At 40.4% G+C, this 17,596-nt stretch overlaps 1 pseudogene; it reads left to right on the top strand.

Moving 5' to 3' along the window:
• The first annotated feature begins 1,647 nt into the window (after positions 1-1,647).
• The window catches only part of LOC100751980, a 110,555-nt pseudogene continuing 94,606 nt past the window's right edge, over positions 1,648-17,596 (top strand).

The raw sequence follows: 17,596 nt of genomic DNA, 5'->3' as shown, positions 1-17,596 counted from the left end.
AATTTTTGCTTGTTTTTTTTCTTCTGTTTCTTTAAGGGATTTTCTTGTTTCCTCTTTAAAGGTCTCTATCATCTTCCTGAGATAATTTTTGAGATACATGTCTTCTTTATCCTTTGTGTTGGACTTTTCAGATCTTGCTGGTTTGGAGTCCCTAGATTATGGTGGTTTTATATTGGTCTTTCAGTTGTTAGGTGTGTTCTTATTTTGTCTTCTTACCATCTCTTCTTCCAATGGGTGCAGGTGGGGTCTCTTTACCTCCTATTGTCACCTGGTGGTGTCTGTGGGCCAGGACTTCAATGTCTGCATCTCTGGATGGTCAGGCCTCTCCTGGTAGTCTCCTCACTCAGTAGGGGTCAGGCCTCGGTAGGGATCTGGTCTCGGGAAGGATCAGGCTGTGAGATCAGGAAGGAAGAGTGAGGTGTTTCAAGACTCAAGGATTCCTCCATGGCTGGGTGGGACCACTCCAAGTAGGCACCGTCCAGGAAATATCAGGGGAAATGGGGATTTGGACAGGTGTTCGGCAAGAGCACAGGGTCACTCACTTTGGTAGGGCTCAGGTTGGTGGAGTGGGGAGGAATAATGAGGTGTTTCCAGACTCAGGGAACTCCTCCCTGGCTGGGTGGGTCCACTCCAAGCAGACCTGGTCCCAGGCGCAGGCCCAGAGAGATCAGGGTGAATGGGGCTTTGAACTGGAGTTGGTCAAGGACAGAGGGTACACTCACCCAAGCAGGGGTCAGGTCGATGGAGCAGGAAGGAGGATGTCATTTTCTTGTTGCTGAGTATTAGTCCATTGTGTAAATGTACCACATTTTCTTCATCCCTTCATCACTTGTTGGAATTCAAGGTTGTTTCCAAGATCTGGCTACTATGAATATTGCTGTATAACATAGCTGAACAAGTGACCTTGTGGTATTATCGAGCATCCTTTGGGTATATGCCTTCATATACATTTGTGTTTTCCTGAAGCAGTAAATGGAACCTTTGTGGTCGAAGAAGTTAAAAAAATTGCTTACAACTTACAGATTTACTTACATGCATAGGAGATGGCAAAGACAGGTGTAATGTGAGGTCATGTTTGCATAGATTGTGTTACATTGTGGGTATTGTGTTATACCTTAATATCATTATTTTTACCTGGCAATCACAGTAGGATTCTTCCTCTCCATAACATGGGTCCAAAAAGTATAGGACAGCTGAGAAGCACAGTTTTTTTTTGGATATTTCTCTATCCAATACAAGTGTCCTATATTGCGTTTAATATTCACAGAGTTGTATGTGACTCCAATCAGGCCAGGGACAAGGCCATGAACAATAACCTTTTTCTGGCACAATTACTCAACGGCATATAATGTCATTGAATACAGTCTGACAAAAAGTGTTGTATCCAAGAAACAAAAAAAAATATTGTATTTACTCACTCATAAGTGTATTTCAGATATAAAGCAAAAGATACCTAGCCTAGAATGATGGGGAATGCACTTCTGTCCATGTTTATCTTATTGATTGTTGAATAAATTACTGTTTGACCAATGAGGTAGCAAGATAGGCAGGACTAGGAGTCAAGGAGGATTCTGGAAATAGTAGTAAAGAACTGGTGATGCGCAGGAAGTGACATGGCAGGGAGACTCATATATAAACCAGGGCAAGATGGAAGTGGGCCCCTTTTCTTTTCCTCCAGAGTCACCATATGATCCCGGGATGATGACGTCAATGGAAGGCATCCTAATAAGGTAAGTCTTATAAAATATACATTTATGGTAAGTAAGACTGACCTAACAGATGAGAAATCCTTGTAATTGGCCAAGCAGCATTTAAACCTAATATAAGTCTCTGTATATTATTTTGTCAATCCACATGGTAGGCAGAACTCAAGCGGGTGTCAGAAAGATTTATAGTAACATAATGGTGTCAGAAGTGGGAAGACCCCATGCCCCAAATTTCCAGAGGAAGAGGGAAACCTGCCGCCACAGCCAGCCCTGTCGGGCAACTCAGAGTCAGAGACAAACTGCTCCTGGTACACCAATTATGTCTGAAAGGAGGATGGGCATCGAAGAAACTCGTTATGGAGTTTTCTTTCAACATGGCAAGTTTAGCCATTTGAGCTAGAAATTGTTCTTACCTGGACTGTTTGTTCCTTCATAAACTAAACATGCATAACCCACACTAAAATGACTGCTAAATTACAAAAGAAGACAGTACTGAAGGCTTCCTGCTAAAATGGGCAAGTGTGCCAGACACACTCTGGCCTATAGTCTGAAGATGGATGCCCCAATGTTACAGAGGAACTTTGGGTGACTGTCCAGTTAGCAAGATGTCTCTGTCAATTCTAGTGTTTATATAGTATCCTCTGTGGTCTTTGATAGAGTTGAAGACAGATAGTTATGGTTATAGTTTTCTTCAGTTATTATAAATATGTGTTACCCTTCTTTTTATTTAGACAGAAAAGAGATGATGAGGAATGCACTTCTGTGTATGTTCATCTTAATTTTTGTTGAATAAACTACTGTTTGGCCAATGAGGCAGCAAGTTAGTTGGGACTAGGAGTCAAGAAGGATTCTGGGAAAAGTTGTAAAGAAGTGGTGATCTGCAGGAAGTGACATGGCAGGGAGACTCATATATAAACAAGGGAAAGAAGAAGAGGGCCCCTTCGAATCAGTCCACCGCAAGATCCAGCAATTCCACTCCTAGGCATGTACCCAAAAGAAGCACATTCATTCAACAAAGACATCTGTTCAACGATGTTCATTGTAGTTCTATTTGTAATAGCCAGAAACTGGAAGCAGCCTAGATTCCCCTCAACTTGAAGAATAGATAGAGAAATTGTGGTACATTTACACAATGGAGTACTACTAAGTGGAAAAAACAATGGAATCTTGAAATTTGCAGGAAAATGGATGGAACTAGAAGAACCCATTCTGTGCGAGGTAGCCCAATCACAAAAAGACAGACATGGTATGTACTTCACTCATATGTGGATTTTAGACATAGAGTAAGGGATTACCAGCCTACAAATCCACACTGCCAGAGAACTTATGAACAAGAAGGACCCAAAAATAGTCAAACTTTGTCCCCTGGAGAAGGGGAAAGGGTCACCATCCCCTGAGCAAATTGAGAACATGGGAAGAGGGGGGAGGAAGCTATGAGAGTGAGAAGGGAAGAAAAGGAAGGATGCAGAAGTCATGAGGACAAGAAGGTTTGAATCAGGTGTAAATTAGAAGAAAGGATATGTGATAGGTAGGGTTTTAGTTGGGAGAGGTTGTAGGGGAGGAAGGGAGGGAGAAGGGAACTGGGATTGTCATTGTAATTCAATCTTGTTTGTAATTCAAATTTATGAAAGTCAAGAAAACAAGAAGGGGTCCCTACTCTCTTCCGCCAGAGTCACCATGTGATCCCGACATGAGGATGCCAATGGAAGGCATCCTAAATAACATGTCTTATAAAACATATAGATTTATGGTCATTATGAGTGACCTAACAGATGAGAAACCCTAGTCATTGGCCAAGCACCATTCATACCATATTAATATAACTCTCTGTGTATAATTTTGTCCATCCACGTGGCAGGCACAACTCAAGAGTGTGGCAGAAAGATTTATCATAACACTTTAGTCCAAAACTCTAGACAAGCTACAACTCTCTTACAGATAACGATGGAAGCAGTTGCAGAAATCCACCACTAACCATTTTGCTAAGCTCCTTGAGTATATTCAAAGTGAGAAAGGAGAAATATTATGAATTATCAAGTAAAGTCCATGATGGGGAAACCCACAGAATCAGCTGACTTGAGCTAGTGAGAAATCACTGGCTCTGTTCTGAAAACTAGGGAACTTACAAAGGACTGAAATCCACTCCCTTAATTCAGGTAACAATTGTGATTGACATACATATAATATATGTTCAGTGGCAATGGGTCCAAGTTCTAACTCTCATGTACAAACTGACTTTTTGATGTGCTTTCTATATGGAGAGATACCATGGTAAGCTTCAACATGGGGTTATGGTGACTAGAGAATTTCCTTGGTCCTTCTTCAACTAGACAATAGGATAGACAGTATATTTCCCAGTGAAGGCCTTACTAGCTCCAATGTACAAATGAGATCTGAGGGGCAAGAAGGAGTAGCAGGAGAAGAGGAGGGATTGAATTGGAATATAAGAATAAATTGATAGAAAAGAAAAATAATTAACCATCATAGGTCATTAATACCTCTTAATATCAGTGGACGTAATATACTGATAAAAAGACAGGCTAATAGATTGTGTATGAAATGAGGAACTCTCCTTCTGCAGCAAAAATATAACACAGCTCAACATTAAATGCACTTACTAACTCATAGAAAAAGTTTAGGAAATAGTTTTCCAACCAAACTGACATAAGAAATACTATGGTAATATTATGGTACCCCAATTGTCAGAATGGTGTCCGTGAGCTTCCACTTTGTCAGGTCATCTCTTTATGTGGGTTTTTCCATCATGGTGCTGTCCCATTTGCTTATCTGTCTTCCCTTTCTGAAACTGAATTCCAGGAATTTAGGACATTCCTTAGCTTTTGTGTATTTTTCTGCTTCCATCAGCTACTGGATGAAGGCTCTAGGATGGCATATAAGGTAGTCATCAATCACATTACAGGGGAAATGCATTTAAGTTAGCTTTTCCACTGCTGCCTAGATTGTTGGGTAGGATTAACCTTGTGGATTCCTGGACATTTCGATAGTGCCATATTTATCTTTAAACCTGTAATTTATTTCTCTATTAAGGTATCTCTTTTCTTGCTCTCATCCATTCATCCCACTAATTAATCCTCATGATTACTCAAGTTCTCCAATCCCCTCCTCTTTCTCTTACCTACCTCATCCTTCCCCATGCACCCAAATTTTACAGGAAATCTTGTGTATTTCCCCTACTCCGAGGAACCATGTATGTCTCTCTTAGGGTCCTACAGAATATATGTGTTTCTTGGCAACTGTGAAAAAGTCTCTCTGGGCCCAAGACAGGGAGCAAATGAGATGCTGATTTGCACTCTTGGATTTTAATATCCTAAGGTATGTGCAATTGTACAACTTTTAATGTCACCAGATAATAGAGGTGAGTCTTCAAGTGAGCCTATGATCAAATGTTTCGGCATTTCCAAGCAAATGGACCAATTGACCAACATGAGGGCAACTAATCTCACTAAATGTATTCTGTGAAGAAACTGGTTCATGTATTTTATGAGGAGATTATCTCTTCCCTAAAAGTAAAATGCTATAATGCATTTGTTTAGTTCTGTACCTCATAATTGAATTGGATTATTTGGTGTTTTGGTGACTAGTTTCTTCAGTTCTTTGTATATATTACAAATCATTTAGATATGGGGTTGGTGAAGTTCTTTTCTTATTCTGTGGGCTGCTGTCCTGTCGTGTTGACTATGTCTTTTGATTTAACTAACCTTCTCTGTTTCAGGAAGCCCCATTACTTAATTTTCAATCTGAGTGTCTGTGCTACTTTTGTTATCTTCAGGAAGTGGTTTGTTGCACAAATTCATTCAGTGCTACCTTCCCATTACTCTACTAAGAGATTCCCTGTGGCTGGATTTATATTCAAGTCTTTCTTCCATTGGGATTTTAGTTTGGTAAATAGAGGATACTAAAATGTCTAAAATACACTCAGCATTCATAACCATCAGGGAATTGTAAATCATAACAACCCTGAGGTATCATCTCACAGTTGCTAGAATGGCTACAAAAAAAAAAACACCATGGAATGTTTATGCTCGAGACGATGTGTAGATAGGGGAACACTTCTCTGTTGCTGCTTGGAATGAAAATTTGTACAAATATTTTGGCATTAAGTATGCAAGTTCTTTGAAAATTGGTCTACTTCCCCATCTAGCCATTACACTCAATGGCATATAACCAAAGGATGTAATTCATACAATATGGACATCTGTACAGCCATGTTCACAACAGCAGTATTTTTAATATCAAGAACCTGGAAACAACCAAGTTATCCTACGACTAAAGAATGAATATAGAAAATGTAATACAATTAATCACTGGAGAACTAATCAGCAAAAAAAAAAAAAAAAAAAAAACCAAAAAAAAAAACCAAAAAAAAACCAACAATGAAACAAATGAATGGACTTAGAATAAACCATTCTGAGTGAGGTAACATATAAACTGACAGACTAACAGGTTAAGTACTCACAAATGTATGGCTCTTAGACATTGAGCAAATAGTAACTAGTCTACAATCCAAAACTCCAGAGATCCTAGGAACAAGTAGGACCCTAAGAGAGACATACATGTTTCCTCAGAGTAAGGGAAAGGCCCAAGATCTCCTGAAGCATGGGGAAGGAGGAGGTAGGTAGGAGAAAGAGGCGGGGTGATGAGGAGGGTATAGAAGAACATGAGGGATCAGGAAGATTGATTAGGAAGAAGAATAGATGAGTTCAATAAAAACCATAACTTAACGGAGTCATAATTTATAGGTTTAATGGGAAATATGGCACTAGGCAAATGTCCAGGAATCCAAAAGGATAATCCAAACTAACAATCTAAGCAATAGTGGAGAGGCTACCATAAATGCACTTTGCCTATAATGTGGTTGATAACAACCTTATAAGTCACCCTAAAGCCTTTATGCAGAAGAATACTCATAAGATAAACAATCACCTGAACTCCTGGAATCCAGTTTCAGAAAGGGGAGAATGAGGAGCAAATGGGTCAATACCAGGCTGGAGAAACCCATAGAATTAGTTGACCTCCACCATGCAGGAGCTCATGTACCCCATTCCCACAACTGGGGAACCATCATAGTACCAAATCAGCCCTTCCTATTCTGTGTGTCATTTGGGTGATGATGGCAATCTATGGGCCTCTGACAGTGGAACTAGTATTTATTCAAGGATCATGAATGGACTTTGGGAGCCTCTTCCCTATGGAGGTCTACTCTCTCAGTCTAGATACTCGGGAGAGGGCCTAAGACTTGTCCCATACGATGTGACAGACTTTGATGATCTCCCATGAAGTTCTCACCATCTCAGGGGAGAGGATGGGTGATGGAATGGGGGTTTGGGGGGCATGTAAGCATGTAAGGGAGAAGGAATGGGATTGGTATGTAAAATAAGATAGTTTATTATTTAAATAAAAATGTATTAAAGATGGAAAGAAAAGAAAAAACTCTTTTCTAGACAGGTAAGAGAAGATGATGGGGTATGTATTTCTGTATATATATTTCTCTTAGTGAGCAGTGAACAAAACACTGATTACCAAGTAGCCAGGTAGGAATAGAGGCAATGCTCCCAGACCAGAATTAGGCAGGGGAGAAGAAGGGATTTAGAGCCTGTGAAGACATGCCATGTTGCTGAGGCTACAACATACCAGAAAAAGGATAAGCCGCAGAATAATGACAATGTATAGATTAATAGAAATGGGCTAATCATTAAAACAGAGCTACCCAATGATAAGCTCTAACCATCTAGAAACAGATTAATAATATAACATCTGTTTGTTTGTTTGGGACAAAGAGGCAATGCAACTAGGTGGGACAGAAACCTCCATCTTCAAGTTTCTTTTTTTCATAAATGTCTTTCTACCTACTTACTTATCATCCATTGTCACCTATAATCCCCTAGTATACACTACCTTTCTGACTCTGTATTCTGGGAATTCAGGGAACTAATTTGTCAGCAACAGAAGGTTAGGCTTTATTCTGTTGTTAGAAAGGGAGAATAGGATATCTCCAAGTTACATAGAAAAAAATTGATACAGAAACAATTTTCTCAAGAGAGAGGATATAGTCACTGTAGGCTAAGTCTTCAGAGTTGTTTGTGGAGGGAGGAATCAGTTGACTTACAAAAAGATGTATTTCCCATTGGTGATGCCAAAGCGGGCTCAGTATGGACGATCTCAGAATTTGGAGTCAGCTTGTACTCTTGGTCAAGGGGGGAACAAAAAATGCCAGAAAAGTCCAGAGAACACTGTCGTCCAAAAAACAATGGGAAGAACCCTCTGAAAGCTTAAAGCTGAAAGACACTTTTGACTCAGACAATACAGTGGTGGACCTCATCCTTGGGAAACACACTGACCTGAAGGGGTGTCTCACCAGGTGGTCATTCCCAGAAAAAGATCTCTACTGTTACCTGCTCAGTCAAACGTGGGAGAAAAGAGAGGTCACAGAGTGAGCCTCCTTGGTTTTCATTGCTCCAGTGTTGTCCTTTTGTTTCCATGGAAGGGGAAAGCTCGCTATGGAGAAGGAACCATGAGCGATGGAATATGAACCAGAAAGAGTCCATGAACCATAGACTTTCTGACAGGGCAGGAGAGGGAGTGTGGGGGAGACACGTGAGGATACAAATAGGCTAAGAAGTAGAGCAGGGATCAGGGAGGAAGGGGAAGTTGAGAGAGAGAGAAAGAAAGGGAGTTAAATGGAGCAAAACAGAGGGACAGAGACAGAAAGAGAGAGAGAGAGAGAGAGAGAGAGAGAGAGAGAGAGAGAGAGATCATGAGTGGGCTAGGGTCTGTCTTTTAAAGGGGCCCTTTACACCTGCCTGCAGACTTACTACCCAAGGAACCCTGTGTGGGCTGACCAGACTACCTCCTGAGTGCATCCTGCCAGGTGACGGGGCAGGCCAGCCTGATGCCTGGACCTTTGATTTCCTCCTTCACTAATGATTAGAAAGTGGGGTGTTAGATGTGGCAGGTTAGGGAATAAGAACCTCGAGTTCTAGACCCTGCTTCCTGCTCATGTGTGTGTGGGGGGTTAGCCATCTTTGGCGTTGAACCTCTTTGGGGGTGACATTCGGTGTTGCTGCCAGATCCTGTAGTATTTGCTGGCTCTGCCCCAGTTCAGGATCTGTGGAATTCTCTGGAGCCTCTTAGACCAGGCCAGGTATCAGCAGTGTAACATGAATAGGTTCAGTTTAAAAACCAATGTTTCTTCAGTCCTGGTAGTGGAAGGGAAAACGGTTATGTGTGAGGGTTGTTCCTGAGGGGTCCCAAGATGAGGAGGAAGGAAGGGAGTCTGGCAAAAGGGAATGTCTTTATCCTATTTATTTAGAGAGAATCTTGGGAACTGTTTGCATGGGTCTGAATAGGCTCTCTGGAACTTACATGAATCCTTTGGGTTTGTGAAAAACATAAATTTTAGACATATTAGCAATCTATTAATGGTAGAAACCACTTGGCTAAAAAGCATCAATGTTTTTTTGAAAGTGTCAGATATCTTTAGAACAATGAAATGCACCTTAATTTTGCTATCTTGCAGTGGTTTAGCATGTAGTTTGGTACTCTTTCAGAATCATACCAATAGTTACGGGAATTTTATCAACTCGTTCAGAGACTGTAACCACTAACAGGATAAGAACGAGAAATCTGAGACCTGTTTATCCTCTCTGGAAGGTCAGCCTTACAATCCCCATCCCTGAGAGCAGGTCCACTTGAAATCCGGCAAAGCCTTATCCCTGTCGTAGACCAAAGCATCAATATTCTTGAGAGAGAGGTAGAAAATTTCACCAGCTTCAGTGATGAGAAGAGTAGAAACTCGGGAGCCACAAGCCACAGGCAAAGCCACCCACAAGGCAGGATGAGGACTGTCAAGACCAGTCCAGGTACAGCTCTGGGGTCCCGCCCAAGTTACAGAGATAGAGATGGAGACCCTGAGATACAGTGAGAGATAGAGAGACAGACAGACAGACAGACAGACCAGACAAGGTAAAGCTGCAGGCTGTAATCCAGGCTGCAGAGACAGAGACACAGCAACAGTGAGAGACAGAGATGTACTGATTGAGACAGAGAGACAGAGACAAAGAGAAACAAACAGATCAGGCCTCAATTCAAGCATGGACCAGTCCAGACCAGATACAGCTTCATGTTTTCACCTAGACTCCAGAGACAAAGACAGAGAGACTGAAAGACAGTGAGTGAAAATGAGACATAGACAGAGACACAGAGGCATAGACAGACAGACAAAGGCTCGGTGTAGGCTGAGACCAGTGCAGACCATGTATAGCTCTGCATATTCCCCCCACTCAATGAGGATGCCATCTCTGCCTAATGAACTCTGTCCCACACCTGGAGTCATCTCATGCAAACAAGTAGCTACAGTCCAATGATCACTCATTCTAGTCTAATAAATGGAATGTAAACCTTGCTGGAAGTAGCTAACCATGGAATAGTCAACTTTTGTTGAGCATTATTAGTGATTTCATTTCCTTAGTCCATTGTTGTCCTTGTTAGGGAAGATGACATTCATCCACAAAAGTCATTGAACAGTTTTTTCCACAGGAAAAGTAACTAGAAGGATCCCCTAACATGAAATGTATTTCCCATGGGCAAGACCAAAAGTGGCTTAGTAAGGACGATCTGAGAACTCTGAGTTGGCCTGAACTGGTGGCCACAGTGCAGAAAAAAAAGAATGCTGGAACAGTCCAGGCAAGATGGGGTCCCTAAAAGCAGCTGGGAAAAAACTGCCTAAGGCTTAAAACGGAAACACACAAGTGACTCAGCGCATGTGTTTGGTGGACCTCATCCTTGTGAAACATACTGACCAGAAGGTGTGTCTCACTGGTTGCTCTATCTGAGAAAAAGATCTCCTTGGTTCCTGCTCACCCCAGCATGGGTGGGAAGGGAGCTCACAGAGAGCCTCCCTGGTTTTCTCAGGTCCAGTGTTGGTCTTCTGATTACAAGGAAGGGGAAATCTTGTTATGGAGGTGGAACCCTGAGCAATGGAACATGAACTATAGATAGTCCATGAACCACAGAGTTTCAGACAGGGCGGGAGGGAGAGACTGGGGGAGACAGGAGAAGAGACTAAGTGGGTAAGAGCAAGAGCAGAGATCAGAGAGCTGTGGGGAAGGGGATGATGAGAAACAGAGAAAGTAAGAGACCATGAGTGTGTCCGGGTTTTTCTTTTAAAGGGGTCCTTCACACCCGTCTGCAGACTTACTACCCAGGGATCCCTGGGCTCACCAGAATTCCTCCTCAGTGCAACCTGACAGGTGACTGGGACAGGCCAGCCTGTTGCCTGGACCTTTCATTCCTACCTTCACTAATTATTAAAAGCTGGTTGTTAGACGTAGCCGGTTAGGGAATAATTTCCTCAAGTTTCAAGATTGCTTACTGCTGATTTAGGGGGCATTGACCTTCTTTGGTGACCTGAGAATGCTGGGTGGAATCATCCCAAATTAAAAAGAATTGGGGATTAACACAGATAATAACATAGAGTAGAATAGATAAGTCTACAATTCACTGTATAGATATCTATTTTTTAATGAGAACAGTTAAGACTGTTGTCTCAAATTGTAGAGATAAGTAACATTTTCAGACATTATCAATAGAAAAGTCTCCTGTTGAGACCTCCAAGCTTGTCCACATGATTCAAAGAAATTGGCAACAACAGTGGTTTCAAATTTGTCAATACCTTGCTGGAGAACCCCATAGAAACAGGTGACATCATTAAATGGGAGCTCACAGACCCCCATCTGACAACTGGAAAACCTTCATAGTACCATAATGTTTCTTATGTTCATTTGATTGGAAAATTATTTCCAAAACTTTGACTAGGAGGTAGTGTCTTTAATGTTAAAATGTGTTTCATGTTTGCAGCAGAAAGATAGATCCTCTTTTCATATACAATCTATTAGCCTGTGGACAAGGACATGTATCTGGCACAAGTTTTGTATTTGGCACAAACGCTCATTCAACATCATATAATTCCACAGAATAAAGTCTCTCAAAAAGTTATTCAAAGGCATTCTTTGGTAGATATACAATATCGCTGTGTTTCAAGTTTCCATTGAATTTGTGGCTTATATAGCTAGCAAACATTTAACACAAAATAATTGAATAATTTAAACTTTGATGGAATATCTCTCAAATATGTGTAAAATCCCCACAAGACTTATCAGGTAAAAATTTAGAAAGTCTGGCAGCCATGAATTTCCATATTACTGAGCCTATTCTTTTCAGGTACTCTCTGATCACAGGTAGAATAAAGGGTAGCACATGTACAGCTATTATTTTAAGCTGGTGTTTAACTAAATAAATTCAAGGAAATGACAAGGAGGGAGAAATCCATCTACACTTCCAAAAATTCGGAAGACATCCCAAATCATGGTTACATACAAAATATAGGTTGCCATGTCTAGTATGGGAGCTATCCAAGTTCAAAGAAGGAACAATGTGATCACTTGTGCAAACCACATACAGACACATATTAAAAAGAATCTGAGATTAACACAGGTTATAGTCCCATGATTAGAAATGATAAAACTATCATTCCCTGGATAGATGTCTATTTTTTAGTAACAACAGGTAAGACTGTAGTATCAAAATGTAGAAAAGGAAACTTTTCAGACATTTGACATGAAAAACATCTCCTGGTGAGACCAACAAGCTTGCCCACATGAATCAAGGACATTGTTAACAATAAAGGCTTTATAAACTGAGGTTTATATAGGAAGAATATGTAATGTCTTCTGCCACAAAGGGTGTAGTATTATTCTAGGTAACAAACCAAAAATCTCAAAATTAATCCAGTTGCCTTTGTAGGCTGATGACTTCGGGAATGGAAACTTATTCTTGAGTAATAAAATGTATTCCCTGAACAAATCTACTAGGAATCTCAAGAAAAGTATAAATTCTTGGTGCTTTTGCAATGGAATATAGGTGAACATGTGTGTCAATTTTGTATCTTATATTCAATGTCTGCCTGTTTGTCAAGGCATATGTCACTGTCCAAACATTGTTGAAATCTTTGCGCACATATCATGAGTCCAAGCAGACACATGAAGCTGTAATACAATGCTATCATTAGATATTGTACTCTCCCCAAAGCAATATACATCTTATATCCTTAGACATGCATTGAAGTGAGTTTTCTGTCATTAAAGCTATGGTGTTTTATAGAGGGTCGATCACAGTGAAGAATGCAGAATACAGGGAAGATGTGAAGAACTCCAAAATTGTTCAACAAGAGAAAGCAGAAAACAAAGCTTCCCAGTTTCGTTGGTGGCCGGATTTAGCAGTAAAGCAAATTATAACAAGCAATGGTAAAGAGATATATGAGTAACATATGTGTCACCCTACAGTGTTCATCCAGCATAGGATGGAAGTAGCAGACACCCACAGATAAACATTGATCTGAACTGGAATCCATTTGCAGAGGAGTAGTGATGAGCATAGGGGAACGATCAGGCTGGTGAAAACCACAGAGACAGCTGACCTGGACTAGGGGGGAACTCTCGGCCTCCAGACTGATCCCTGGGAACCCAGCATGGAACTCATTCCGAATCCATGAATGTGGGTGTCAGTGAGGAGTTCTCAGATGTCTATCAGGGACTTGTAGTAGATCAGTACTTATCCCTAGCATAGGAATGGAATGTGGGGGCCCTTTTCACATAGAGGGATACTCCCTCAGCCTATATTGTGTTGGGAGCCTAGATCCCTTGCCAAGGGATATGACAGACTCCAAAGACCAACCATGGAAGACCTAACACTCCCTGCAGAGCAGAATTGATATGGGATAGGTAGGGCATTAGTAGGGCCCAGGGGAAGATGGGAGGTAGAGGGAACTGCGATTGAAATTTAAAACCATCTTTTTTTCTAATTTATATAAAAATAGAAAAAAAGCTAAAAATACAACAACTAATGTAACAAAATGTGTAAGTGAAACACCTGGAAGCCTTACACCTTCACAAATAGTACAAGCAAATTGGGGTTGTCTCCATTTTGAGAACTGCATCATAAGGGATACATTTAAGTGGTTATCCATCAACTGGAATGGTTTAATGATGCATTCACTTACATGTGTACTGGACTGAAGCCATAGTAGTTTACTGTGGGGAAGTAGAAGTAAAATTAGTTAGAGCCTGTGAGAGACTCCTGCCTTCTGTCTAAGTCCAAGAGGAAATAATGTGAAGTTTTAAGTGGGTGTGGTTGGTTTGAAATTTGAAGATGTAATAGATACCTACAGACACATCATATGTGTTTCCTGGCAACTCTGACAGAAAATTCTGTGTGCATATCATGGGCCCTAGAAACAGGGAGCAAATGAGATGTAGTTTTACACTTGGGGATTTTAAAATCCTAAGGTATGTGATATGGTACAACATTTAATATCACCATACAATGGAGTTGATACTCCATATGATACAATGACAAAATGTTTGGGCATTTCCAAGCAACTGGAGCTGTTCATAAACAGTCCATGAAGGACCTGCTCCAAATCTTTTATTAGTAGATTTTTCTCTTCCATAAGAAGTAAAAACCTATTGTGGATTCTCTATTTAGTTCAGTACCCCACCTTTTAATTGGATTATTTGATGTTTTGGTGACTAGTTTCTTCAGTTCTTTGTATATTTTAGAAATCAGCCCTTGGCTAGATGTGGGTTTAGTGAAGATCTTTTCCCATTCTGTGGGCTGCTGTCTTTTCTTGCTGACTGTGTCGTTTGCCTTACAAAATCTTCTCAGTTTCAAGATACCCCATTACTGAATTGACCATCTGAGTGTCTGTGCTACTGTTATGTTCAGGAAGTTGTCTGATATACAAATTCATTCAATGCTACCTCCCCATTACTCTGCTAAGTGGTTCATGTGGCTGAATTTGTATTGAAGTCTTTGGTCCATTGAGACTTTAGTTTGGTCAATTAAGGAATAAAATTTCTTAAAGATACTCAACATCCTTAGCATTTGGAGAAATGTAAATCATAACAACTCTGAGATATCGTCTTACACCTCCCAGAAGATTTAGAGAAAAAAATCACCACAGACAGTTTATGCTGGAGAGGTTGTGGATAATGGGCAACATTTCTCTGTTGCTGCTGGGAGTGAAAACTTGTACAACCATTTTGGCAGTCAGTATGGACTTTTTTCTGAAAATTCGGTATCAGTCTTCTTCACCATCTAGTAATTCTACTCTTTGCACATACCCAAAGATGTACATTCATACAACACCAACATCTGTAAAGCTATGTTCATAACAGCAGTGTTAATAATATCAAGAATCTGTAAACAACTAAGATGTCCTTTGACTAAAGGATGGATAAAGAAAATGTGATACATTTAATCAATGGAGTACTACTCACTGGACAAAAAAATACTATGGAAACTGTCATGGTGTTTTTTCTTTAGACATTCTGGGCCTCCTGAAACTGACAAGATTCTGTAAGGCAAAAGACATCATCAACAAGATGAGACAGCAGTGCAAAGAATTGGAAAAGATCTTCACCAACCCTACATCTAGCCAAGGGCAAATTTCTAAAACATACAAAGAATTGAAGAAACCAGTCAACAAAACACCAAATAATCACCCTCACTCGCCGCTGCCAGCCTGCTTCACCTAGTGCCCTCCCGCAGCCACCCTGCAGAAATGCTTTGAGTACCCACACCCTTTGCCAGATGAGACCAGTGTTCCGGGCACTGGCTCCTCATGTCACTCAGGCCTATGGCAAAGATGTAAAATATGGTGCAAATGCTTGATCCTTAAAGCTTCAAGTTGTAGACCTTTTAGCCGATGCTGTAGCTGTTACAATGGGGCCAAAGGGAAGAACAGCGATTATTGAACAGAGTTGAGGAAGTCCCAAGGTAACAAAAGATGGGGTCATTTTTACAAAGGCAATTGATCTAAAGGATAAATACAAAAAATATCAGAGCTAAACTTGTTCAAGATGTTGCCAATAACTCAAATGAAGAGGCTGGGATAGCACTACCACTGCTACTGTTCTGGCATGTTCTATTGCCAAGGAAGGCTTTGAGAAGATCAGCAAAGGGGCTAATCCAGTAGAAATTTGGAGAAGTGTGATGTTGGATTTTGATGCTGTAATTGCTTAACTAACAAATCAATCTAAACATGTGACAACCCATGAAGAAATTGCTCAGGTTGCTACAATTTCTGCAAATGGACACATAGACATTGTAAACATCATATCTGATGCAATGAAAAATGTTGGAGGGAAAGGCGTCATCACACTGAAGGATAGAAATACCCTCAATGATGAAGTAGAAATTATTGAAGGCATGAAGTTTGAAAGAAGATGTATTTCTCAGACATCAATAAGTCAAAAATGTGAATTCCAAGATGCCTATGTTCTGTTGAGTAAAAAGAAAATTTCTATTATCCAGTCCATTACACCTGCTCATGAAGCTAATGCTCATAGGAAACAAATGGTCATATTTGCTGAAGATCTTGATGGAGAATCTCTAAGCACACTGATTTTGAACAGGCTAAAAGCTGGTCTTCAGGTCGTAGCAGTTAAAGCTCCAGGTTTTGGGGACAATAGGAAGAATAAGCTTAAAGATACGTCTATTGCTACTGGTGGTGTGCAATTTGGAGAACAGGGGCTAAAACTAAATCTTGATGATGTTCAAGGTCATGATTTAGGAAAACTTGGAGAGGTCATTGTCGCCGAAGATGATGCCATGCTTTTGAAAGAAGTGATGACTAAACTCAAATTGAGAAACACATTCAAGAAATCACTAAGCAGCTAGACATCACAACTAGTGAATATGAAAAAGAAAAGCTAAACAAACACTTGCCAAACTTTCAGATGGAGTAGCTGTGTTTAAGGTTGGAGGAACAAGGGATGTTGAAGTGAAGGAAAAGAAAGACAGAATTACAGATGCTCTCAATGCTACAAGAGCAGCTGTTGTAAAAGGCATTGTTTTAGGAGATAGCTGTGCTCTGCCTCCATGCAGCCCAGCCTTGTATTCCTTAAAGCCTTCAAATGAAGATCAGAAAATAGGTATAGAAATTATTAAAAGAGCACTCAAAATACCTGCAGTGACAATTGCTGAGAATGCCGGTGTTGAATAATCTTTGAGAGTTGAGAAAATTCTGCAGAGTACCTAGGGAGTTGGTTATGAGGCTATGATCAGAGATTTTGTGAACATGGTAGAAAAGGGAATCATTGATCCAACAAAGGTAAATGAGTCAGCAATTCTTAAACATTGGATGGCTTGTTCTATGGTGTATGTGTTTCATTAATCAATTTATAAACATTTTTCTCTAGGTTGTAAGAACTGCTTTACTAGATGCTGCTGGGGTGGCCTCCTTGCTAACTTCAGCAGAAGCTGTAGTGACCAAAATTCCTAAAGAAGAGAAGGACCTTAGAATGTGCACACACGCCTTTAATACTAACACTTGGGAGGCAGAGGCAGGCAGATCTCTGTGAGTTCGAGGCCAGCCTGGTCTCCGGAGTGAGTGCCAGGATAGTCTCCAAAGCTACACAGAGAAACCCTGTCTCGAAAAACAAACAAACAACAACAAAAAAAAAAAAACAAAAAAAGACATTTGTATATTCCTGAAAAAAAAAACACCAAATAATCCAATTAAACTTGGGGTACCGACCTAATAAAGAATACCCAATAGGTTTTTACTTCTTAAGAGAAAAATCTACTAATAAATGACTTGGAGCACGTCCTTCACAGACAATATTTAGTGAGAGTAGGTAGTCTCATGTTGGTTAGTAGTTCCAGTTGCTTCAAAATGTCCAGACCATTTGTCATAGGCGCATGTGGAGGATCTACTCCATTGGATGGTGATATTAAAAGTAGTACATGGGTATATGCTTTAAGATATTAAGATCCCCAAGTAAAAACTGCATCTCAGATGCTCTCTGTTT

Source organism: Cricetulus griseus, unplaced genomic scaffold (assembly GCF_003668045.3).
Source record: "Cricetulus griseus strain 17A/GY unplaced genomic scaffold, alternate assembly CriGri-PICRH-1.0 unplaced_scaffold_2, whole genome shotgun sequence".
NCBI lineage: Eukaryota > Metazoa > Chordata > Mammalia > Rodentia > Cricetidae > Cricetulus > Cricetulus griseus.
Note: the sequence above shows the minus strand (reverse complement) of the source record. Positions and strands in the feature narration are given on the sequence as shown.